Source organism: Mus caroli, chromosome 4, assembly GCF_900094665.2.
Source record: "Mus caroli chromosome 4, CAROLI_EIJ_v1.1, whole genome shotgun sequence".
Classification (NCBI taxonomy): domain Eukaryota; kingdom Metazoa; phylum Chordata; class Mammalia; order Rodentia; family Muridae; genus Mus; species Mus caroli.
In genome coordinates, this window is record NC_034573.1 from 69,393,124 (window position 1) to 69,418,735 (window position 25,612).

A 25,612-nucleotide genomic window follows, 5' to 3' on the forward strand; every position below is an offset into this window, starting at 1 on the left:
AATGGGAATGGGTGGGTAGGGAAGTGGGGGGCGCTATGGGGGAACTTTTGGGATAGCATTGGAAATGTAATTGAGGAAAATATTTAATAAAAATATTAAAAATTAAAAAAAAAGAAAAAAAAAACTCACATAGGTAAGAGCTTGAAATATTTTAAACACCTCTGTTTACTCCCCATGCCACAAAGTTCTTATGAAAGATTTCAAGTCACCAGTACATTAAACTGGAGGTATGCACCTGTGTGGTAGGGACCTTCCCAGATGGGACAGACAGAATGGTACTTGAGAATCACACGAGCTGAATCCAACTATTTTCATTAACTGAGGGACATGTTTTACAATAAATATATTAATATTTCAACTAAATTCAGTACTGAACTTTCTCCAGCTTTCCATAGTGCTAAAATATATTTATGTAGATTGTGATAAATGCAATGTTTCTTTAAAAAAAAAAAGTAGGAATGCCTAGCTTTCAGTTGTAGAAAATCTTCCTGGAACTTCTTCTTTTTTTTTTTTTTTTTTGGTTTTTTGAGACAGGGTTTCTCTGTGTAGCCCTGGCTGTCCTGGAACTCACTTTGTAGACCAGGCGGGCCTCGAACTCAGAAATCCACCTGCCTCTGCCTCCCAAGTGCTGGGATTAAAGGTGTGTGCCACCACTCGAGGATTCCTGGAACTTCTTGTCATACTCATAAGCAAGGAAATGTTCAGTAACTCCCAGGACATACCCAAGAAAGGGCTCAAGACAGTGATGTGCTGTAAGCTAAATATAGGGAGACCTGCCTGGGAAAAAGGACAGTAATTACCGTAAACTGAAGTATGTCATTCCAAACCACTGGCTTCATAATTCAAATCATTTTACATTATATTAATCGCTCCAGAGAATGTAATAAACAGTTATGGTCTGAAAATGTGTCTCCCAAGGGACGTGTGTTAGTGGCTTAGTCCCCAGTTTGTGGCCCTAATGGGAACAACTGGAATCATAGAAGCTTAGGGCCTATGTGACATCTTCTGGTTAGAGCAGGCAGGGCTTAGCATGAATACTGAGGGCTAATCCTTCCTCTTCTTCCTTTTGTGTCTCAGTCAACAAGACGAATTTCCTCTGCCATGCACTGCCACCTTGATACACTAAGCCACTATATTCCTAAAGCATCAGAACCAATCATTTATGGCCTAACCACACTTAAAATCATGAGCCAAAAGAGGCCACTCTATCCTTCAAGCTGATTGTATCTTGGATATTTGTTACAGTAACGGCAAGCTGTACAACCATTAAACTGAATACAACCATTAAACTGAAAACAGGGTAAGAACAGAAAAGAATTAACCATCAAGTAGAAAAGAATCTCCACAAGGACTTTGAAGTCACTGTTATTATCATGAGAAAACTATGTATCACTGTTTAAGCATTTGGCCCCTTTCTGTCTCATAACACATCCTTGTAAGCTCACACAGTAGAAGCAGTCATTTCCTAATACGATTTAACCTGGGCAGACATGCCTATAGAAATCCAGTCAGTTGCAAGGAGAGTCCTCACTTACTGTGACAGCTCTCATCAACCTCCTTAACTAGACTTCCATAAATCAACTGGAAATGGTTTCCAATTATTTAAGAGAAGGAGACATTTGTGCAAAGGATAAGTTACCAGGCAGCTTCAGTTTGAAAGAGACAAAAGCATAGCCATTCGTGCAGAAGTGGAGTATCTACTGCAGTGCCAACAGAGGCTTCTCTGTGAATCATACAAATTCTCTAAGTCCTACTATACACAGCACAGTAAAAGGAAATGAAAGGACTCAAAACCTATACCTTCAGTGTTTCTCGTATTGATTTTTCTAAGAAAAGACAGACCCCTGAACTCTTTATCTTGATAAATTACAAAAGCTTCCAGTTCTGCCCAACAGACCTTCCTGCACCGTGGAAATGTTACTGCACTGTAATAACTGATTGTTTGAAGTATGGCAACTAGGGCAGGTTTTATTCACATTTATTTACATTAATTAAACAGCCCCATATATATGTGGCTATCCTAGTGAACAGCATGTTCAGCAACGAGAAATACAATTAAAGCATAGAAAACTGTTTTCAGTCTTATCTGAAATAATATGATATAATTTCTGAGTCCTTTCATTCTCCGGAACCTATGGTAGGAGCTATAAGGTTGCACTGTTGAGGGAATCAACTTAACATTTAGACCACTCATTTCCTATTTATGTCCTTTGTACATTTACATACACACCTACACAGCTTTATTTTCATCTAATTATTTCTATTGTTCTTGAAATAAAATGTTTTGTGAAAGTTCTGCAATATTCAAAAGAATGAAATGCATCCCTCTTTCTAGCTACATATATCATATATAAAAGCTTCCATATGTATGTATGTATGTACATATGTATATATGTATATAAAATCTCACAATCAATGAAGGACAAAGGTAAACAAAAACCAGTGAAAGCAATAGAAGTGACCATAGGTGAGAACAGAGCCCTGTCATAGTCAAGGAGGTTTTAGATCAAGTTGCAAAATCCATGGGTTAACACTGAGGAGATAGAAGAACCTCAAACAACACAATAATAAAATAGAAATAATTCAAAATTTAAAAATAATTTAACAATATTAAAGGTATATTAAGACTATTTTTAAATGATCTTTTAAAAATATTTGAAAATGATGCTCTTTGATCTACAATTCTCTTCTTCCTGCAAAATAGGCCAAGGCAATGTCTGCCCAAAGATTGTGGGAGTAACCAGCCAATATGTGATTGACTTAATGCCCACGTCACGAGATAAAACCTACACCAACCATTGCTTGGGTGACCAAGAACCTGAGATTAGATAGTCTTGGGACCTAGGGTAAAACCAAATACTTCTTTTCTTAAACAAAAATGTTGCAACAAAAAGACATTCTTCCATACTCATAGGCCAGCTCCTTGTTCAATGATCACAGAAGCTTTCTCCTATAGCAGATGGAAAGAAACACAGAGACCCATATATGCATAAAATGAGAAACTTTGGAGCACTCATCCCTAAAGATTCAGGGAATGCTGTCAAAAAGAAGTCTAAAAGAATGCCCGTAAGGATGAAGGAAAGCATCAAGGGAACAAGTATGTCTACTTCATCAGGATTGACACCCATATTACGAACTAACAGAAATTGAGAAGGCACACAGGCCTGCTCAGGTCTTTACTAGATGAAGTCTTATACCTGAAAGGAGAAGTAGATACATGCCCCCATCCATAACCCAGATGCAATCTCCATTTGATAGACATTTCCAGAGAAAAATTTAGCATTATCCAAGGCTTTCTCATTGGGGAAACAAAATATTCTGAAAGGTGTGTATAACAGTACATGCTAACAGAAAATGATCACATCAGCATTACTGGAGGCTCCTTGTCTCATAATTTCATGGCAGTGTTTTTAAAAGTTTATCTTATGTTTTTGTTTTTACTTTACTTATATATAACTTCTTTCTTTCTTACACTACAGGTCCTTTGCACATATATTATGGCTTCCCTTTTAGTTTTTTTTTTTTTTAATGGGATTTCTATGTATCTGAAAGGTGTGTCTCAGTGTCTGTATCAGGTTCCTGTGTGATTTTTGGACTTTTGTTTGTTTCGTCTCATTCCAATATATTAGGTTTTATTCTATCTATCTATCTATCTATCTATCTATCTATCTATCTATCTATCTAAAAGCCTATTTGTTTTTTAAGGCAAGATAGAGATGCGGTGGTTCAAGATGTGAAGGGAAATGGAGAGGAACTGGAAGGAGTAGAGGGAGGAGAAACCACATAACCAGAATACATTCTGAAAAAATAAAGGTATTTTCAATAAAAGGAAAAGGGATGTTATGACTAATATTGGTTGTCAGCTTGACTACATCTGGAATCAACTCAAACATGCACACATACATACACACACACACACCATAATTTTTATTTTCCTCATTCTATCAGGTCAGCTCCCTTAGTGAACTATGACTAAAGCAAATGAGAAATGATCTGAAAAGGGATTTCTCCAAAGACATCTTGACACAAACAAAAGAGTGACAAGAGGAATAGCATCATCAGGGAACACAATTTGGCTTCCTTCTTACTGATATGTGTGCCAACATCCTACAGGAGATTCAGTGGTCATGAACAAGGTTTAATGAACAATCTTTTTGCTTATAAACTAAAAGCAAAACACAGATGATCACTTTAAGGATGATAAAACAATGATCAAGAGCCACTATTATACCTATTATTAAATAACCAATTTTGCAAAAGATGAACTGGAGGCCACTGAGGCAGAGGCTAGGAATTGCAAAGGCTATCTTTGGAGTAGTACTGATAACTTTGAAAATGTTTTCATAGACAATGGTTTTCCCTGAGGTTTTGAAATGACATTACCTGTAGTCATAAGACTGAAGCATGGCTTATTGCACAGAACCTAGCAGTTATGCAGGAAGAATCACCATCAGAAGACTGAGAAGAGGAACACTCAAAACTCATAAGTGTATCTGGAAAGCCATCTACTCTGGAAGCAATAGTAGCAATGCTCCTTAGAATAAAACAAAACTACAAGATGATTATAATGATGATGATGACTGTGTTGAAGAACAAGAAAAGGAGGAGGGGGAGGAGGGGAAAGAGGAGGAGGAGAAGAAGGAGGAGGAGAAGGACGAGGTGGTAGTAAGCCGGGAGAAAATAACAGTGATTTTGATGATTCTAAATCATCAAAATCACATATTATTCACGGCTCCAGCTAATAAATCAATAGGAGATATTCCAGATAAAAATTGTAAAAGAAAAAAACAAACAGAAAAGAATCCAAAGCACCACCATCAAGATCAAAAGCTGAATATTCTTTCAAAAGGCAAGGAAAAATCTCCTAAAACATATAGTGGCTTAGTTCTATAGAAGACATTAAAGAAAAAATGCAAGTGGTGAATGAAAAAGACAGTCACGTCCCAGAGTGGAAGGCAGTACATCACTTAATGTGAAGAACTGCATCTTGATGACTGCTGAGCAGACCAAAAAAGGCCAATGGTATTGGAGGAAGTCTCTTAAATCTTATTTAGTTGGTGAAACTGCCCATCTATCTGTATTTCTGTAACATTTGCTATCTGGCTGCCCTTTAAATGATACAAAGTATAAACTTCTTGTGTTTCATGAACATTGCCCAGGTCCATCTGCCAACAACATGTTCTTTTATCTGATTAGTTTTTAAAGATAGAAATTAACCCTTTGCTTGGTTTTAAATATGTGTAGAATAATATGCAAGGACAGAGAAACTGTGATAGTCAGACATAGTAAAACATAAATATGCCTGTGAAATGAACCCAGCATTCTAATAAAGCTTAAAAATCAAAAGTATATAGATTGAACTACTATATAATCCAGCTATAACCCTTCAAGGATATATTCCACGGAAAGGGACCAGTATATAACAGACATCTGCACACCCACACTTATTGCAACAGTGTTGAAAATCAAGATATACAATCAGTTGAATATGCCCAGTGATGGATAGATTTTTGTAAAATATAGTATACAAACAGAATGGAATATTATTTAAATATAAAAAGAATAAAATCATCTTATTCTCTTATTTATGTTGGCAGAGATGAGGCGAACGCTATTCATGTTAAATGCAATCAGCCAACAACAGGACAATTATCACTTGACCAGCAGAGAGAAAGGCTGCTTACATAAACACAAAAAAAGTTACAGAGGAAGAATAAGTTCTAGTTCTACAACAGAGTATGGTGACTATGTCACACCATAATCTATTGTATATTTCAGTACAGCTAGGACAGATAAGACTATTGCTAGAATAAAGTGACCACGACAGTAGAAATGCTAATTATCCTAACTTTATTATTAAATATTATTCCAATATATCAAAAAACAATTTTATACCCCATAAACACATGAGTATCAGATACCAATTTAAAAAAATAAAACCAAACAGGCAAGCTTCCTACTTTACTGAATTTCTCACTACTGAAAACCCCACTGTAGGATACAAATGAGAATAGGACCTTCTGGCCAGAAAGACACCCATATATCACCTAAAATAACTCAAACGCTGAATATTTTTTTAATTGATGTACAGAAATAATGTAAGTGAGAGGCACAGAAAACACATTCTTAAATACGTCATTTGAGAAACCTCCATACTGATTATTTTTTTAAATCCTCTCCCAAAATTGAAATAGAATCAAAATATAGTAAAATAATTTAATCCCAGCACTTGGGAGGCAGAGGTAGGTGAATTTCTGAGTTCCAGGACAGCCTGGTTTACAAAGTGAGTTCCAGGACAGCCAGGGCTATACAGAAAAACTTTGTCTCAAAAAAAAACAAAAAAACAAAAAAAAAAAACAACAACAAAAAAAATGAATAAATAGCTCTGATTAAAATGTGCAACCTGATTGATACAAGTAAATCTTTTAAGGAGAAAAATAAAAACCAATTTACAACTACATTATTTCTCATTACAGTACAACAAATGGGAAAATCCATGTTTTTTTTTCTTTTAAATGTGTTTTCATAACAATTAGAAAAATTGAGAAGCATTTATGAGCTATTACATGCAATGTCAAAGTACTGACTTGACCATCTTATTTTGGGCAAATGCTATATATTAACATGGCATTCTGGGTGGCTAGACAACTGCTATTTGGAGAAATAAAACAAATTTTGAGAGTACAAAGAGTAAATAAAAACCTAAAACCATTCAAACTTAAAAAGATTTTTACACGTTTAAATCTAATACATACAGAGAAAAGCTAACCTATATTAGTCTGAGCTTTACACCATATGCGTTCCCACTGTGACCACACAGAATTATTAGCTCCTTTCAGCTCAGGGGTAACATTACTAACCAAAGTGTCCTTTGTGTCAAGAAAAGTATACAGTGACAGACAAATGAACAAACAAATCCCTCACCTCCTGGTTGTCTTAATCCTAAAACCATACATAAGGATAGTTACAATAGTGGTGTATGATTTCCTTCAGTGACTACTGCCCACCAAAATGCCTAACTTTCAGGAATCCAGAGGAAGATTACAGTGCAGGCACTCAAATATAAGTCTACTCTAAGGCCATGAGGAGTTTGCTATTTGTTACCATTGTCCAAATACACAGAGCAGAAGCAAGAAAATCATCTTTCTCTCAAAATACAAGGTTTCAAGCCAGCCATTTCCCAGCCTACAAGAGCACACAGAGTATGGTTTTAATCTCTGTGTATTTCTAATCAATGTAAAACAAACATTTGTAACCCACTCATAATCTTCAAAAGCAAAAGGTTCTGTTTTAATTGTTTCAATGATTTATTTGCAAGACGTATCTTTTAGAATGTTTTAGGAGTACTCTTTAAATTTTTCATCAATTAAAAACTTGAAGGAAATTTGCTAATATAAAATTTACAACAAAAGTAACTGTTAATGTTACCCTACAGTGGTTTTACTCTCCAGTAAATTGAGGACTTTAGCACTGGTCTTATTTTCCTTAATATTAATTTTAAAATAAAAATAAGGTGTCTTTTAGTCTCTCTCTCTGTCTCTCTCTCTCTGTCTCTCTCTCTCTCTCTCTTGGGGTGTGTGTGGGGGGTGGGGATGTCGGTGTGAGTTCGTGTGTGTGTCTGTGTCTTTGTGTGTGTGTGTAAATGTAAATGTGTGGTCTGAAACAAGGTCTTACTATAGTGCAGAATGACATCGAATTTACTTTGTAGCCAGGCTGGCCTCAATCATTTGAAAATGGTTCTCCTGCCTTACCTCCAAATTGTGGGATTATAGACATAAGCCAAAATGCCCACGTTTTTCAAGCATTTTATGTGTGTGTTTATACATGTGGATATGGGGTATGCACACATGCCCATGTATGTGCACACATACAGTCCATAGATCAACTTCGTGTCATTTTCTTGAGTTCCCATACCACAAGAATTTGTCATTTCCATTCCACAAGTGTCATTCACCTTGTGTTCTCTAAACCAGGTCTTCCATTAACCTGTACAACACCAAAATGCTATGCTGGCAGCCTTCAAGTCCCAAGAATCAGCTTCTTTCTGACTCCCCAGGTCTAAGGTTACAATCAGGCAGCACTTGGAATTGAATGGACGTACATCAACAAATGATCCACCTGCCTTCTTCAATTTAATCATTTGAAACACTTTATTATTGAACCTCAAAAGAAACTAATTCAGCCTACTCCTGCTTTAAATAGATCTTTGTATCAAAACTCTGGACAATGGCTTTCAGCTAAAAGTAATGTTGCCCTCTTTCCTGTGAATATCTGGCAGGTCCTAAATACATTCTTTGCAATAATAACATTAATGAATAGGAGGGCTAACATTTTGTAAGAGGAAGAAATCAGAAATAATGCTAAATGTACATTCCTGTATAGGAAAACCCCCATACTAATGAATAACCCAGACAAAAATGTCAGCACAGCTAGGAATCTCTGTCCTAGGACAATTAATGATCAAGGAGGGAAAATGAATAGTAGGATTGGGGATTTCAAGACCTACTTTGTAGAATAGCTCTAAAAGCACAAATGTAAAGTATTTCCAGTTGGTTTTAACTTACAGCCAATCATATTCCAAAGTCCTATCAGAATTATAGATTGTTCTCTAACTTCTTTTTTGTCTTCAAGATTGATCAACATGAGTTGACTCATGGAAAATGTAGTCTACAAGACTGGGTGCATGAATACTGCCATTAAATAAAATAGGAGAACTGTGGAATTCAGCACACATGACCCTGATGCATGTCCTTAAAGAGAAGCCNCCCCCCCCCCCCACTCACAGGGATGCTGCAGCTCCAAGGAAGAAATTACTCAGTTGCCAGGGTTGATTTTTTTTAAGGACTACATATTAGGTAGAATGGTGACGGGACATCAGGACAAGATGAGGAAGTGGAATCTCGTGTGTCTCTTTCCCCAGTCATGTTGTGATGAATGCTCAATCTACCTGGAATGCTGAGAGCACAGGCAGTGGAGGGACTCCTTTTTCTGTTGTAACATCAAGTAAATGGCCACTAACACGATAGGAGCAAAGTAATGATAGGGGGAGAGAAAAATTCTTAAATCAGAACTTCAAAGGTGCTAGCCTCCTACCAGCACACATTTCACTGTTACACAATGGATGCTCATTTCGCAAGTTAGTTATTCCCTTTCAGTTTCAGTGAAACCATAGAGAGGTAAAAATAAGGAAAAAAATTCATAGACTTCATCAACAACCTCACCTAACAGACAATAAATAATCCAAAAAGACGTAATGAAACCAGGCACCTAGTGATATGTGTCTGGCTGGCCTAAGAGGGTCTGCAGGCACTCATTTTTTTTTCCTAGCATAGTAAGTGCTTCTATCCTCTCTAACCCTAGCTCAGATAAGATTATACTAATTTTGAACAGGAGAAAACAAATTTCTGGACGTTGCACAGAAGGGGATGAAGGAAATCTAGGAAGAGATAATGAATAGATCTGCACAAGAGTCCTTGGCCTAGACCTACAAAGAGATCCCCAGTGAACATTCACTCCAGAAACAAAGAACCGCCAAAGAAAGGACTGTTGTTTCTTTAGTGGTACATCATTAGGCACTTGTATCTGTTAGACTGAAAAGAGCTTAGAAGATGTGCTTAATTGAACAGATATCAACCAGAAGTAGACGTTAAATTCTCATAGCTAGTAATTGAAGGAATAAAATGCACACATACCTCAAGGAATACCCACTTTTATATACTGCCATCAAGGTCTTTAAAGCAATGTTTTCCCTTTAAAATTTAGCACAAATACAAGCTAGCTAAAGAAGAGAAGACGGGTGGATCTGAAGGTAAATTCACCCAAATGCTGATGCTTATCCAGAGGGAAAGATGCCAGACAAAATTTGCTTTAGTATAAAGATGCTGGGGGCAACATGGCCATATGAAAGAAAAAATGAAGACACACAATGGTTATTTTTCAGAAGCAGTTGGCGTTATAAAGTGATTTGATAATAAAGCACTAAAATTTCCTAAAGCAATAAAAGCACTATGCATTTCCCACAGCAAGATTTGTCAGACAAGCAATGATAAAAATATTTTCCCACAGATTCGTTTTGAAAAAAATATATACTCAAGACCTCCACAAAATAAGCTTTGTAAAATATTGTTACTTTTATTGTGCTCCCATAAAATTCTTTTAATGAAACACACAGTACAGATATCAAAAAAGGAGTTTAAAGTCACCTAATGCATACTAATAAATGAGATGCAGTAACTTTCTCAATATCAAACTTTCAAGATGCCAGTTGTAAAATGAATAGTCACACAACTAAAAGAAAACGAAATGTCAATGACACTTAAGCTAAACTCCATGGTTGGATCCAGGCTTCACATCTCACTTGGAAGTGTACTAGAGAGGCAAAGAAAAAAAAAGCAGGAGCAAGTCCAGGGAGTGTGGCAGGAATGTGTAAGGCAGGTGTGCAATGATGGGGTGGGGCTTAATGCCTACTTATCATGTGTTGTGAGATCAAACCCCAAATTAAAATGTTACTTCCTTTGTGGCCTACATAGTGTTTATACTGCAGAGTCTCATATCTTTTTACCATATTTCTTTAGTGTTTCCAGTCATGGATATTGAGGCATTGATCATATTGGCTCCCTGAAATTTTGAACATGCATGCCAAGTGCAAGTCTGACTACAGTCAAATGACTCATTTTAGTCGATTCTGTAATTTACAAGCTTGTAACTTTACTGCATATACAACATAGATAAGTAATATCTATATTTTACTTACAAATACAGCATGATAAAAATAGATAATGAAGATACATCTTATAGCTTACACACTCTTAATATACTAAGAAATAGATAAATTTAAAGGTTATTTTAAAAATAGAAAGATAAATTCTATATTTTTTCTAAGGCACAAAATGAGCCAGTGGGACCTATATATATATATATATATATATATATTGATGACCATAGGCAAAAATGAGCATTTGGACTGACCTGCCCACCAATCCCTTTAGGATTCAAATGCTTAATGTGACAATTAAAGGCTCTATGTCTATGCAGCAACCACTGTCCACATGATGTAATGCACAAGATAAAAAGACATTGGTATTGTTTGAGATTTCAAACAATTGTTCTATTTTTCTTATCAGTATAATCCATCAACACTAAACTATACACAACTGGGTTTTGTTTTTAAAATGACTAATGCTGTTCTTTTGTTTCCAGAAAGAAAAAAAACTGAATACAAGGCAGGAGTAGACTGGTGCAAGAGTCATGTATTAATACACAAAACAGTAAGCTCTCTGATCCTGGAACAGTGTACTGGGAAGAGATGGGAGCAAAGGAGCAGCATAAAAGAGAGGGGCGAGTGTGTGAGCAATGCAGTGTCTGGGTATTTCCCTAGCATGTTAGAGACCCAAGTTCAATCCCCCAAACCAGAAAACAAAACAAGAAAAAGGGGGTAAAGGAAGAGCTGGGTTTGGGAAGAGAATATCTGAGCTATGGACAGAGGAAGTTTAGATAGGGTTCTGTGCTCTGACCAGGATCCTCAGGAAATAGCAGGTAAGCCCCAACATGGAAGAAAGAATAAACAGCTGTGCTGCCTAAGATACAAATGTCAAAAGGCCTAGACGCTTAGGGACAGGCCATGTGGTAGCTAATGTCAGACTGCCTTGGGAGAAAATGACTTCGCAATCTGGGAAAGCAAAGTGTAGCCAGATCACACAGTGGGTCAGGGCGCAGTGGAGAGACTGGATTGCTTTTAAAATGCCCATGAAGACACTGGTGTGCAGTAAAGATTCTAGTTTGCATTTAGACTCTCAGATGGTCTTCCCAACAGCCAGGTGTGGATATAAAAGCCCTTGGCTACTCAGACACAGTCACTGGGGTCCACTGCAGAGACCTGACTCCTGATACATTCTCCAAAATCCACTGTTCACTAGCCGCCTCTTCTCCAGCCTTCTTAAGACAATGAGTAATAATGTGCTGCTTTTTGACGGGTGCATACCTCTTGCCTGTTTCCCCGATAGCAACATAGACTGAAAAACATTTTTTTCCTCCCTGGAAACTCCCATGGAGAAGTTTAACACACTTTAGAATTTTACTTGAAAAGCAAGGTTCATGATGTTAGTTCTCATTTGTGTCCTGAAAAAAAATCGCAAATGGAAAAAATAACCTTTCATGTACAAAGAACTGGTGGGCAGATCAGGCCTCTGTTCACACTTCTAAATCTCTGATTCCGGAAAGGCTTTCTACACTTAAAATGGTTTTAAATTTCTACAGTGATATAGATCAAAGTAACTTTTTGTTATGTTTTGTTTTTCTTTCTTTCTCTCTTTAAAAAATTTTTAAACCTTGTAATGACAGCAGTGATGTGGGTATTGAATAATAAACTGGAATTCAGACAATTAGAAAACTAGGTTTTTACAATAATTAAAAACAAAACAAAACAAAACACCTTCTTTTTAAGATTTAGAAACCAGATCCAGCTGTGAGTCAATTGCCAGAGAACATCTCCAATACGATCTCCCCTCTCTGGATTGGCCTTATCCCAGCCTTTGCCAAGGTAAGGAAACAGAAGTAACCCTGTGCCTTAGGTGTTCAAAAACTTCCAAGAAAGACTTTAACACTTGCTGACCTGAGAGACCCCAATGACCTACTTCTATGTAGATAATCCCATGCTACTCAGCAGGGGCGAGGGAAGAGACTTTGTTGGAGGAAGATAAACCACCGGATAGCATCTCATAGTGGTCAGTGTCTTCAGAAGATCCAGTCAAGATGTGCTGAGTACAGACTCCACACTCCAACCGCCTAGCTGAGCCCATTTGTTGAGTTGTGAAGGCAAACATACAGATTATTGTGTCAAGCTACTAAGGTTTATGATGTTAAACAGCAAAAATATAAGGGCAGCAAAGGGTTTTGTTTTATGTTGGTTATTTTGTTTGTTTGTTTTTTTTACCTTATCCACAATAAAACAAAGATAAATCAGTATGTTTTTTTAGGTATATTTAGTCAGCTATCATAAACAGGTTTTTGATGGTTGCAGATAAATTCATTTTTTCTGTTGGATAACAGTTAGCTAATAAAATTAAGTCTGCCTGCTTTAGGATGTTTAAAGTACAGCATATTATTCTCTGTTATGAAAATGAGTAACGTGGAACTCACACGGAACTATATACTTCCGATCTGGATATTTTCTGTCCCATAGTTCAGACACAGTGAAACTGTCTTCACTTATCCTTAGCCATTGACTAAAACCCACATTGCATGCTGCTCTGTTCTGATGGCCTACCTGAAGCAATTGATCTTATCATGTGGTACTGACAGGAAATGTTCAGCATAATTTTAAATGCTGTTTTCCTTAAGAGGTTTCTGGCCAGGGGAAAATTCTCTCCATTAAGGTTGGTTAACAATCAGGATCATTCATACTCGAGTTTTTAAAGAAATGGCATTTTCTTATTTGTGCGTTCCTCGGGCCAATATTATTGGAGACCATATTATATATGTCTGTATTTAGATCACAGCAAACCAACCCAACTACTTTGAAAATGTGAGGATACCCAATCATAACTGAAATTATTCAACAAGTTTAGAACGGTCAATAGGCTCACAATTTTAAAATTACTTATAACAGTGTCAAGAAATCAATGTAACAAACGTTAACAAAGTTCACAAACAGAAATTATAGTGTTTGTGAAAAACTGAAGAAAAAGTATTGGTTTAAGTAGAACCATAATATAATATAAAGATAGAAGAAAATGGATTCAAGCATTGGTATAAAGTGGAAATGAAACTTTTTGAATCAGTGGCACTTGATCCAATGGGTAATTGTATAAATGAAAATAAATGTTGACCTCCTATTTCACACCATGTATCTATGGATAAGGTGCATAAACACAAAGTATACTTGAAAAAATAGTACAGAATAAATTTATCCTGGAGCTAGCCAAGATTTATGAATAAAAGGCAAAGTGACAATAACTGATGAATTACAATTCAATAAAGTTAAAAGATCTGTTCATCAAAGGTATCATTTTAAGAAGGGCATCCACAGAGTAGAAATATTTTCAAAACATATGTCTACCGTATGTTTGGTGCTATCCTGAGTGGATGGGCAGGGAAAGCCCATATTTTGGGAGTAGGCAGTAAAGACAATAGCACTAAGCATTTTATGAAAGACATTATATTAATGGCCTTTGAGAGTATCACTGTTTGTCGATGGGGAAATGAAAAGTATCATAATGAAAACAGTCAGTACACAGCCAAGAGGAAAATTACAGTCAGAAGTCAAATAGCACCGATTGTTACCCAAGTGTAGAAGACACAAATGCTCATGCCCTGTTCCTGGAAGTGTAAATTGGTAAAACCTTCCTACAAAACAGCTTCTGCATTAGCCAGTAAAGACCATCCTACTGTACCAAAAGATTGGTTAGGTTTATACCCTAACAGTAATAGCTGCTATTATTTATTAGTGGTACAAATAAAAAAGAACATTAAAATGTTCATCAATACTAGAACGAATAAACTGGGGCAAATCCATAAACCAAGTGAGTCAATCAACCAAAATTTAAAAGATCTGATGAGAAGAAGGTAGTTTTTAAGAACTGCTTATCAATACCTATCTGGTGAATTTACCCTAAATAATTTAATTAGTAAGCCATTACATAAGCAAATATTATATAGAAATTATAGTATAATTCAACATTTTAAAAATAAAACTACATAAATGGACACAGGGGCAAAAATTACATGATAAACAAATTCAAAAAGTACCTTCAACCATGTCCTATATTCCTTTATGACAAAAGTCCTAAAGATACTTAGAACTAAAGAAACATACCAAGAAAAGAAAAACAAAAGTGATATCCAACCTAGAGTCAACATTAAAGTATAAGGGAGATAAGAAAACATTTCCACTAAAATCAGAAACAAGGGTGTGCAAGTTCAGCATTCTTATTTATTATAGTAAGAAAAAAAAAGAACATTAAAGGCACACAAACAGGCAGGGAAGAAGTCATAGAATTCTGATTTATAGATGATATGCTCTAGGTAAGAAACACAAGAAAATTCTGAAAAAATGCTGATATATATACAATCAGCACAGTGGCATGTTATAAAATTAATATATGAAAATAAAATGAATTTCTCTACACCAATAATAAATAGGCTAAGGAGGAGGAAATAAAATCAATTAGAATTCTTGCTCTCTTCCTCCTTTCATCACTCCCCTCTTTGAAGGAATACACCCACACACACACACACACACACACACACACACACACATATCCCGCACACTTCTGCAACATGTCCTCTGATTTTTCACATGTGCACCAAGGCACACTCTTGCCAGCATCCAATATATTCCAAATGCAACAGGGTCAACTGGCCAGACCCCCTGGAACTCCCAGGGACTGGACCACAAACCAAAGAATACACATGGAAGGACCCATGACTCTGGCCCCATATGTGGCAGAGGATGGCCTTGTTGGACAGCAGTAGGAAAAGAGACCCTTGGTCCTGGGGATTTGCTATGCCCCAGTGTAGGGGAATGCCAGGACGAGAAGCTGGCAGGGGGTGGGTTGGTGCAGGAGCACCTTCATAGGGGCAGGGGTAGGGGGTAGTGGGTAGGAGGCTTCCAAAGGGGAGATCTGGAAGGGGGAAAACATTTGAGATGTAAGTAAAGAAAATATACAATAAAAAAAGAAAGAAATGAAAATTAAATAAAACAGTATATCCCAAAAAACAAACAGCACAAATTTCATATATTTTGTAAACAAAACATTTTAAGAAGCTTATTTAAGCTAAAACTATAGAATTATATGTAGTTCAAAAGGATCTGTAAATGAGTATTCACTAAAGATTAACCCTGTAGAGCCTGTATGTTATGCCAACCCTAAAAAATTGATAAAGCCCATGAAATGCTACTAATCAATTTTCTTGTTTGGAAATCGGAGTACACAGTATTAGCAAGTCACCACAGTAACCACGGAAGAAAATACTGTTTCAACGATCAGAAAAAGCTCAAGCAAAAGTTCAGAAAAGACAAAGATGTTGAAGAATATGTAGAATCTTAATTTGAGAACAAGACATTTTATTTATAAGCATAAAAAAATCAGAAATAGATTCAAAACATATTAATTTATTAATTTATTAATTCAGAAAATATTAATTTTACCATGTATAGGTAATAGTTTTAATCAAAATAGGAAGTAAATAGCAAGCCACGTACAGAAAAATTGGGGAAAGAACTGAAGTTAAGAATTCTTGAGTTTGTGCATTTTACAGGGAAACATGCCTCTTTTACCTAAAACAAACCAAACAACAACCAAAACACAGGAATGCTAGTGAACTTGATAATACTAAATCAAAATACACGCACTTTCAAGTTACAGCCACAGGGCTGATGACACTCTAACCCGATTTGTCCTGCAGGGCACTTCACACTTTTGCTTTCTCTAGGATCGGTGTCTTTGAAGAACACCTGGCAACTGCTATCTAATTTGGAGTTTTCATCCTCCAGGAGTAACCTGCTGCTTATGCTGAAGGCTGCTCCTCTTACCTTGTCATTATCCTTTTCTGGAAGGCTCTAGACAAAGTTGCTGACACTGCCATGCTTCAAAGTCCATCTGTGTGAAATGAAACAGCCCTGCCCCCTCCCTGCCTGGACATCAGTGAGCAAACAAAGCACATTCAAATCGATGACACAACAGGGCTTTGGAGAGAAGCATCAGTCCCTTGTCAATAAATCCAAGGTAAAACTCAGCCTGCCTTTCTCAAGTGGGGTTCCATGACATAATCTGCTTGATTTGAATGTCACTTCTTAATTCTCCCAAGGCTGGCACAAAGCTAGAACCATTCTAGATGCACAGGATAAAGGCTAACTCATGTCACACCACAGATGCCATGGAGCATTAAGGCTCGGTGTCCCTGGGAGTTCAGGGTAAAAGGAGCTGGCTCTATATGTAATATGTAATATGTAAACATGGCTTTTCTATGTGCTGTCATTAAAAAAAAACAACTTATTGACCTCTGGAACAAAGCCTCACTATGCAGTTGAAGTAAAATAAAATAAATAGCCTGGAGCATTGCTTGAGTGAATTGTTTGTAGATTTCAGGAAGTCACAGGAAGTAACAACAACAACAACAACAACAGGACCAACAATATTACAGTTGATAAAATGTGCACAGAAAAGCATCTCCTCACTTAACAGCCAGGATTTACGAAGCTCATTTAAAATGCTTGAGCATGTGCTTCACCAAGGCATTTGTTTTCCATCTTAGAGATGGCAACAAGAAAAATCGCCCTCTGAAACACAGAACTGGCATGAAGCAGAAGCTTGATTTCAAGTCAGTTTAACACAGCACAGCAATGTCTGCCTTAGGGCTAATTAATCTCACAAAGAGGTCTCCATTAAAGATGTATCTCATTGTTCAGTCAAGAAAACTGAGGTCCAGAGAAGAAATTATAGCCAGTATTTCTCTAAAAGGCCCAGCAGAAGGACTTTTCAGGTATGTCTCCTCTAAATGAAAATCCCAGCTAGCTCCCTAAACCACTACTGAGAAGAAAAGACAAGAAGGACTGTTGATTTTAATGAACTATGCCCCTGCCATTCATGTTGATATTTAAACCCCCAATATCTCAGAGTTGCGCTTATTAAGATACAGAGGTTTTCACAGGGGTTACTAAGGTAAAATGATTCGTTTGAGTTTCCTGGTCCTTAATATTTCACAAGAAGAGGCGCATTAGACCAAAATATCTAAAGAGAAAAGAAAGTAGACAGTGAGTGAGAAGACCCATGAGTCCAGTAGCCATCTACTGAGTAAAGGGGAAACGGATTCTTCCCTCAATCTCTACAAGGAATATCTTGTTAGGGGTTTTCCAGATGAACAGAATCAAGAGCATTGGCGGGGGAAGGGGGGAGGGGGGGCGCATGGGAAGGACGGAGAGAGAGAAGAGAGAGAAAGGTGGGAGAAGAAAGGATATTTATTAAATGAGCTTTAAAATAGCGACAACAGTCAAATCGCTACTGAGATGCTAAAAACTCAGTAGTGAAGGCTGGGTTCCTCAACATACTTAGTAGTCCCAGAATAGCTGTCCGTCTCTTGCTGGAGGGCAACAATAGGCAGTTACTCAGTCCACAGGGTGGAATGCCTCAGTGGTCCCAATCTGGGACCAGGAGCCTTGAAAGTTCTTGGAAAGTCACTAGTTTCATCCCATGATTGCAAGCTTGGACAGCTACTGTTAGGAAAGGTATCAGCAGGGCAGCAACAACAGAAGAGGGAAGACTAAGTCAGCAATAGGCTCAGGAAACTGCCCTCTGAAATCTGCTTTTGATATAGGCTGCCGCCATCCACAATAGGATGGGTCTTCCCACATCAATCAAGGAAATCAGGATAACTCTTCAGCTGAGGATACCTACTTGGGTGATTCTAATTTGTGACAAAGTGACATTAAAAACATCCATATGTCTCTTGTACTAACACAATAAATTTCTGTCATTAAACTACCCAGTGTGTGGTATTTTGTTAAAGCAGAATGAGCAAACCGATAATATTGCCAGATACTAAATAAATCTATAATTAAAAATTACCACTCAAATGTCAGTAAGTACAGTATAATTCTCTGTAAGTCCACAATGTTTATGTTTCTGGGGTTCTTAAGTTTTAACTTGACCTCATCTAAACGATCTGCTTTGTATCAAGGAGAAAATTTTTATTTTCATTTTGATAAAAAATAATAAATCTACTTATAAAAATAAGACCTACTGTCAAGTTAAATATTTTGAAGTATTCACTCTGCTATATGCCAACCTTGCAGCTTCCTGAGAATATTCTGACTATTAAAATTATTATGAATTGTGTGTATAACTATATATATTTGATAAAAATAATAAAATTAATTTCTACATAGTAAACATATATTGATTATAATTTTAATAGGTAAAAAATGATAAATAGTCCTTTGCTAAGAAACTGTTTCCAAGTGAATGCCATTTTGAGGCTGGCTAATATTCATAGGAGGTAGTGACATTTGTTGTAACCTGACAACCTAAGGTCCATGCTTTCAGTTCCCACATGATGAAAGAAGATTCTTCCTACTCCATACATGCAGTGTGTGCATACATGCACAGAAACAAGATTTTTAAAAAAGAAACTAGCAAGTTCTGAGCAAAGAAGTCCTTCAATAAAATTAATCATCTCTCTATGAACTTAGGGATACAGGGGACAAACTTCAATAAAAAGGGAGCCCAATGATATCATCTTCATAAAGGATAAAAAAAAAAAGCAGCTCCACTGAAACAAGCATGTGCATTCTCTTCCCTCCCACGGAATATTGACCTGGAGAAATAAGCAAGTATGTCAAATGGTGAGCAAACAGTGATGCATATTGTAAATACAGAAATCAAAGTATCTTTATTTTTAGATGATTTAATTCTATACATAAAAAACCTTTAAAAGTCCAAGAGAAAACTCCTACTGCAAATAAATACATTTGGGAAAGGCTAGTCAAATGGTAGGACAGCCAAAAGAATCATGAACAACCAAAATCTGTTTGAAGTATGGCCATTCCAGATTTCAAGTCATACTATAGAGCTACAGAAATGAAAACAGTATGCACTGGCATTTCCAAAGACCAATTGATCGATGGAATAACTGAGAAGAACATATAAACCTATACCGTAGGGCCATATGATTTTGACCATATAGACAACACCAGAGAAATGATACCTTATTCAAAAAAAATGATGCTAGTCAAACTGGATATCTATATGAAGAAGAATGAAACTCTATTCCCATGTCTAACCTACACAAAGCACAACCAAAGGTGGATTAAGGACCTCACCAATAAACTAAAGAAAAATATACTGAGCCATCTAAGAAATGCAAGTTAAGTTATTACTCCAGTCAGAATGCCTAAGGTAAAAAAAAATAAAACAAACAATAACAACATAATAATAACAAATGTTGGGGAGAATGTTAAGAAAGGAACACTTACTCACTGATGGTGAGTATGCCAGTACTGGAATCAGTGTGGAGGTTCCTCACAGATAAAATCATCCAGTGATCCCATTCTTGGGTATGCACTCCAAGGACTTTAGATTCTACTCTAGAGATACCTGCTTATCCATGTTCAATACTGCTTTATTCATAAAAGTAAAAATGAAACCACTGCAATAATTCGTATATTTACACAATAGTATATTATTCATCTGCTCAGAAAAATGAAAAGTGCAAGTTAAATGTATTGCAACAACATGACCAGAACCAATAAAAGACAAGTCAGACCAAAGAGAGGGAAGTTGGATTGCAAATAGGTCCAACCCCTAGCAATGGAGCTATTTGCAATTGTTAGCTGCCCGGACACAGCATATATATATATATATATATATATATATAAAAGTACAGCTCCTTCTTGAGTTTCATGTGTTTAACAAATTGATTCTTATATCTTGGGTATCCTAAGTTTTTGGGCTAAGATCCACTTATCAGTGAGTACATATTGTGTGAGTTCCTTTGTGATTGTGTTACCTCACTCAGGATGATGCCCTCCAGGTCCATCCATTTGCCTAGGAATTTCGTAAATTCATTCCTTTTAATAGCTGAGTAGTACTCCATTGTGTAAATGTACCACATTTTCTGTATCCATTCCTCTGTTGAGGGGTATCTGGGTTCTTTCCAGTTTCTGGCTATTATAAATAAGGCTGCTATGAACATAGTGGAGCATGTGTCCTTCTTACCGGTTGGAACATCTTCTGGATATATGCCCAGGAGAGGTATTGCTGGATCCTCTGATAGTATTATGCCCAATTTTCTGAGGAACCGCCAGACTGATTTCCAGAGTGGTTGTACAAGCTTGCAATCCCACCAACAATGAAAAAGTGTTCCTCTTTCTCCACATCCTTGCCAACATCTGCTGTCACCTGAATTTTCAATCTTAGCCATTCTGACTGGTGTGAGGTGGAATCTCAGGGTTGTTTGATTTGCATTTCCTTGATGATTAAGGAGAATGAAGACCAAAGTGTGGACACTGTGCCCCTTCTTAGAATTGGGAACAAAACACCCATGGAAAGAGTTACAGAGATAAAGTTTGGAGCTGTGACGAAAGGATGGACCATCTAAAGACTACCATATCCAGGGATCCATCCCATAATCAGCTTCCAAACGTTGACACCATTGCATACACTAGCAAGATTTTGCTGATAGGACCCAGATATAGCTGTCTCTTTCAAGACAATGGCAGGGCCTAGCAAACACAGAAGTGGATGCTCACAGTCAGCTATTGAATGGATCACAGGGCCCCCAATGGAGGAGCTAGAGAAAGTACCCAAGGAGCTAAAGGGAACTGCAACCCTATAGGTGGAACAACATTATGAACCAACCAGTACCCCAGAGCTCTTGACTCTAGCTGCATATGTATCAAAAGATGGCCTAGTAGGTCATCACTGGAAAGAGAGGCCCATNGGACTTGCAAACTTTATATGCCCCAGTACAGGGGAATGCCAGGGCCAAAATGTGGGAGTGGGTGGATAGGGGAGTGGGGGGGAGAGTGTATTGGGGACTTTTTGGATAGCATTGGAAATGTAAATGAGGAAAATACCTAATAAAAAAATTAATTCACAAAAAAAAGTATAGCTCCTAGTAAGTAAGTCAACCATGTCCAAGAAGAAGACCGAATGGTCTTGAAAGATTAAAATGAAAGAATATAAATGTGGGCAGGTATGAAAAGGAGGCAGATCTAGGAAGACTTAGGCACTGAATATGATCAAAACACACCACATTGTATTAAACTCTGAAAGAATTAATAAAATAGGAAATAGTACCTTCCAACTTCATCATAGATAAGTCATATTCATAAACTCTGATACAGGTCTATTGCTAATTTTAAAGGTGGAATGATGAAGATGATGATAAATGAGAAATATTTCATCTTCTATTCTGGGAGTTGTTCTTTCAGGAGATGGTTAATGAGAACAATACATGGGAATGTCCATTGAATGTTAGCTGATTATTATTATTAAATCATTTTTCATAAGCACTTCATTTGGGCACTAGAGAGATGACTCAGTGATTTAGACTACGTACTGGTCTTGCAGAGAACCTGAGCTTAGCTTCCAGTACCCACATTAGTGGGTAGCTTACCTGCACACACATGTACATCCCCACAAGTAGACATACATGTACACATGCTTAAAAAATGAAACTTTTAAAAGACCAGTTAATTTTAATTCTAAGATTAAATGTAAAATAATTTTACTAAATTTTCATAGATTAAAATCTAACTACCAATTTATATTTTAATAGTGTTATTTTGTTCTTTTCTCCTGATGCTTGCAGGAAAGTGATAAAGACACAAATAGATACATGTTGTAAGCAGGGATCACCTTCTAAATCAATTTCCCTGAGAAAGCATCAGCTCTTTTCAACCATCTAATCAAGAGATATTTAAGATCACAGTTGGTTTGTTTAGGTTTGGGCTTTCCCCTCTTCACCTCCCTCATCATTTTCAAAGAACTGTATGATTGTCTATATCTCAGATACATTAACATTATACCCTTTACATCACATTTTTTTGCATTGTCACATTTCCTCAGTTATATTCCCATGACCTGTATAATTTGCCTTTATTCTCTTCATTCACTCCAAATCTCCCTATTCCTTATCAGAGCCCCTCTGCAATCACTTCTCCAGTTTTCCCCACCTCTTCTGGACGCTCATGTCTTTCTGCTCTTTCATAACCATCAATCTTGTTCAGGAAGGAAAACATCTGTTCAGCGTTCTCTCCTGGTCACAGTAATAAATCTTCCTCCGAAGAGCACTGCATCTTTTCTTCCTCAGTCTCAGAATAACTTTTCCATTCAGCTGAAACATGGGTTCATGGCATCATTCCAGTATTTTTATTCTCATACACCATGGTTTAACTCCCAAAGACTTATGCTAATAATCTGTGTACAAAGTTGCATGGTCAAAGCTTACCTGCTGGGGTTTGAAAGAGAAAAGTCCCCCACAGGCTCAAGTGTTTTAACACTTGTTCACCAGTTGGTGGTGGTAAGTGGAATCTTTGAAAGACTGGAGGAAGCATATCACTGGAGGTGGGACGTGTTGGGTTATAGGCTGGCCCCAACTTCCCGAGAGTGGATATAAGGTGAACAGCCTGCTTACTCCCCCTGCCATCATGCCTTTCCTGCCTGATGGCTTCTATCCCTCTGGAATTATAAGCAAAAGTAAACCCTTCTCCCGGAATTTGTTTTTATGGTAGTATTTTTACTACAGCAATGGAAAAGAAACTAAGACAATCCTGTCTTTTTCATTCTCTGCCTGTGAGTTGACTAGCTGAATATTTTCATGCCTGAACTTTTCTACTTTGCTTCTTGAAAATTCTACCTAGCACATATTAAATTGATCTTATATTTTACTTAATAGTCATTTAACCTTTAATAGTTATTGTCACTGAAAGATTTATAATTTGAGGGAGCTATGACAACGTTTCAAGCATCTCTTCTGTCATACTATGAGATAAGGCTGCATGTAAGAAATTTTAAAATAAAATAAAAGTCAATGACATTCATTTGCCTAAAAAGCAGCCATCTAAAAGTGAAGCTAAACAACTTTGTTTACATGAAGGTAGATATAGCTGCCCATGTTATTCTATTTAGGCATCTAGGTGATCTCTATGCTTTGACAGGACAGGAAATAACTTGTTATACTTCTGCTATATAAAGAGACTAAGATACCCCAGCAAAAAGAATAAAACTACCAAAAGTAGTAGTTAAATAAGGAACAATCTAGGAAACTATATTGTATAGTACAACCTTAGAATAGACTTCTTATTCCACAATCAATTATAAAATTTCCTTGAATGGCTCTTTTCATCAAATTACATGTCACAGTCTATTCCTTTTTACAAAAACTATTGATGGAGAGAATAATCACAGTAAGAAAAATCTAAGCACAGAGGCTCCTCCATGGGGCTTGACACACAATGCTGCCAACTGAAAGCACAGGGCAAAGGTTAAAAGAACTCAGAGCCATCAAACACATTCTGGAAGGTACTACAGTCCTAAAAGCATACAGCTAATTACTGACTGTAAAGACCACTGGCACAGAGAATTTTATAGTGTAATCATACTGTGAATAATAATCCTGGCCCAAGAAAGATCAAATAAAAGATAAAGAGTCAATCAAAGAAAGGAGTGGAATGAGGGTGACTGCTAAGGAGAACATTGTCAGAGAGGAAAGGAACAGGAGGTTATTAAGTTTCAGTTTAACTACACTTGCAAAGGTCCCGAAGAGTAAAGACACAGTCCATTATCCTCTTCTTCCCTGGTGAGCTGTAAACCAAATTCCCTCAGGCAACATCAGCACATGAACCACAGATGGTCAAGTAAACTTGAATGCTGAATTTAGGTGCATTAAAAATAGCTATTGGGGAAAATGGTGAGAAGAGACGAGAATATGAAAGCCTGTCTGCTCCAATGTCTAAACTAAAGACATGCAGAGGGCACATGTACAAACTGCCTAAAAACCTCAATATGTGCACTGTAAATAACCATTACAGGAATATTTCTACACTGAATTGATTGTGTCAGTATAGTTCGCAGTAACCATTGTTGGTATGAAACTGTATCATATCTCATCTTCCTTGGAACAATGGAGATTCATGTTTGAATAATAACACTTGACTAGCTTTGGGAATTGTTTCACGTACAAAGCATAAATAAACATCGGTTTTGTCAGGATTATATTCATGAAGCTGCAGATATCAGCTTCATGATGTGTGCAAACCACACAGGAAGCCCTTTATTTTGGTAGGGTTTAATATACATCCTTTATTATTTTTGTAATTTAATCTAATTTGTAGAGTTTTTCCTAAAAGGCACCCTTAAATTAAATCCTTGCTCCTTGTCAACCTCCCGTGGCATGGAGGAAAAAAACAGCACAGACTAACACATCCTGCCACCAGAGATGTGGGTGCCTTTGAAGGAAACCCTCTCTCAAAACTCATGGCCTAATGCACATCATAATGCTCAGGATGAGAAATATTTATGGGCTTTCTCCTAACTTCTGACCCTTGAAATTAAACGCACTTTCTCCACCCCTTTTCTTCCAGTTAACCCATAGGAAAAATGTCTTTCATTATAGCAGGGAGAAATGTTTATGTGCCCAGAGATACAGCTATATAGATGCGTGATCCAATTCGGCGCCTCCTCCCAAAAGCTGGTCTCCAAAAGGTAAAATAATGGCACAGAGTGCCTGAAAACAAGGGTCCTGAACTGTGCCTGGCCCAGTCCCTTCAAGAGCAGAGGAGAAGGTCCCTCCCAACCCGGTACCAACATTTCCAGTGATGTACACTGCTCCAGGTTGGTAGTCAACTAGAGGTTAGGTGTGTTCAGCAGCCAAGCCCCCTTACGAAAACATTCCAGCAGCACCGTCAATCACATATCCTGGATTGTTGGCCAAAATGGAGTTTCTCGAGAAAAGACGTGCTAGCTTCCACCTCTTTTATAGGCACATTGAGCCAGCCAAGTCTACCATAACCAATCTCACTTCAAATAATAACAAAAATCTCATACTAGTACATGTGTATAATGGATACACAAGATTAAGACACATTATTTTGAATACCAGTTTCGTACAGAAA

The 25,612-nt window shown here is 37.1% G+C and overlaps 1 protein-coding gene across 43 annotated transcripts in view; it reads right to left on the reverse strand.

Annotated features, from left to right (window-relative positions):
• Ptprd (protein tyrosine phosphatase receptor type D) overlaps positions 1-25,612 on the reverse strand; it is a 2,211,569-nt gene that overhangs the window by 388,893 nt on the left and 1,797,064 nt on the right. For 2 of the 43 annotated variants that reach the window (XM_029475758.1, XM_029475749.1), the window contains exon 1: positions 16,532-16,628. The exons of the other annotated variants lie outside the window; for them this stretch is intronic. The gene's annotated coding sequence lies outside the window, so the exon portion shown is untranslated. Of the gene's footprint in view, positions 1-16,531; positions 16,629-25,612 lie in introns of those variants that run through there. 43 annotated transcript variants of the gene reach the window in all.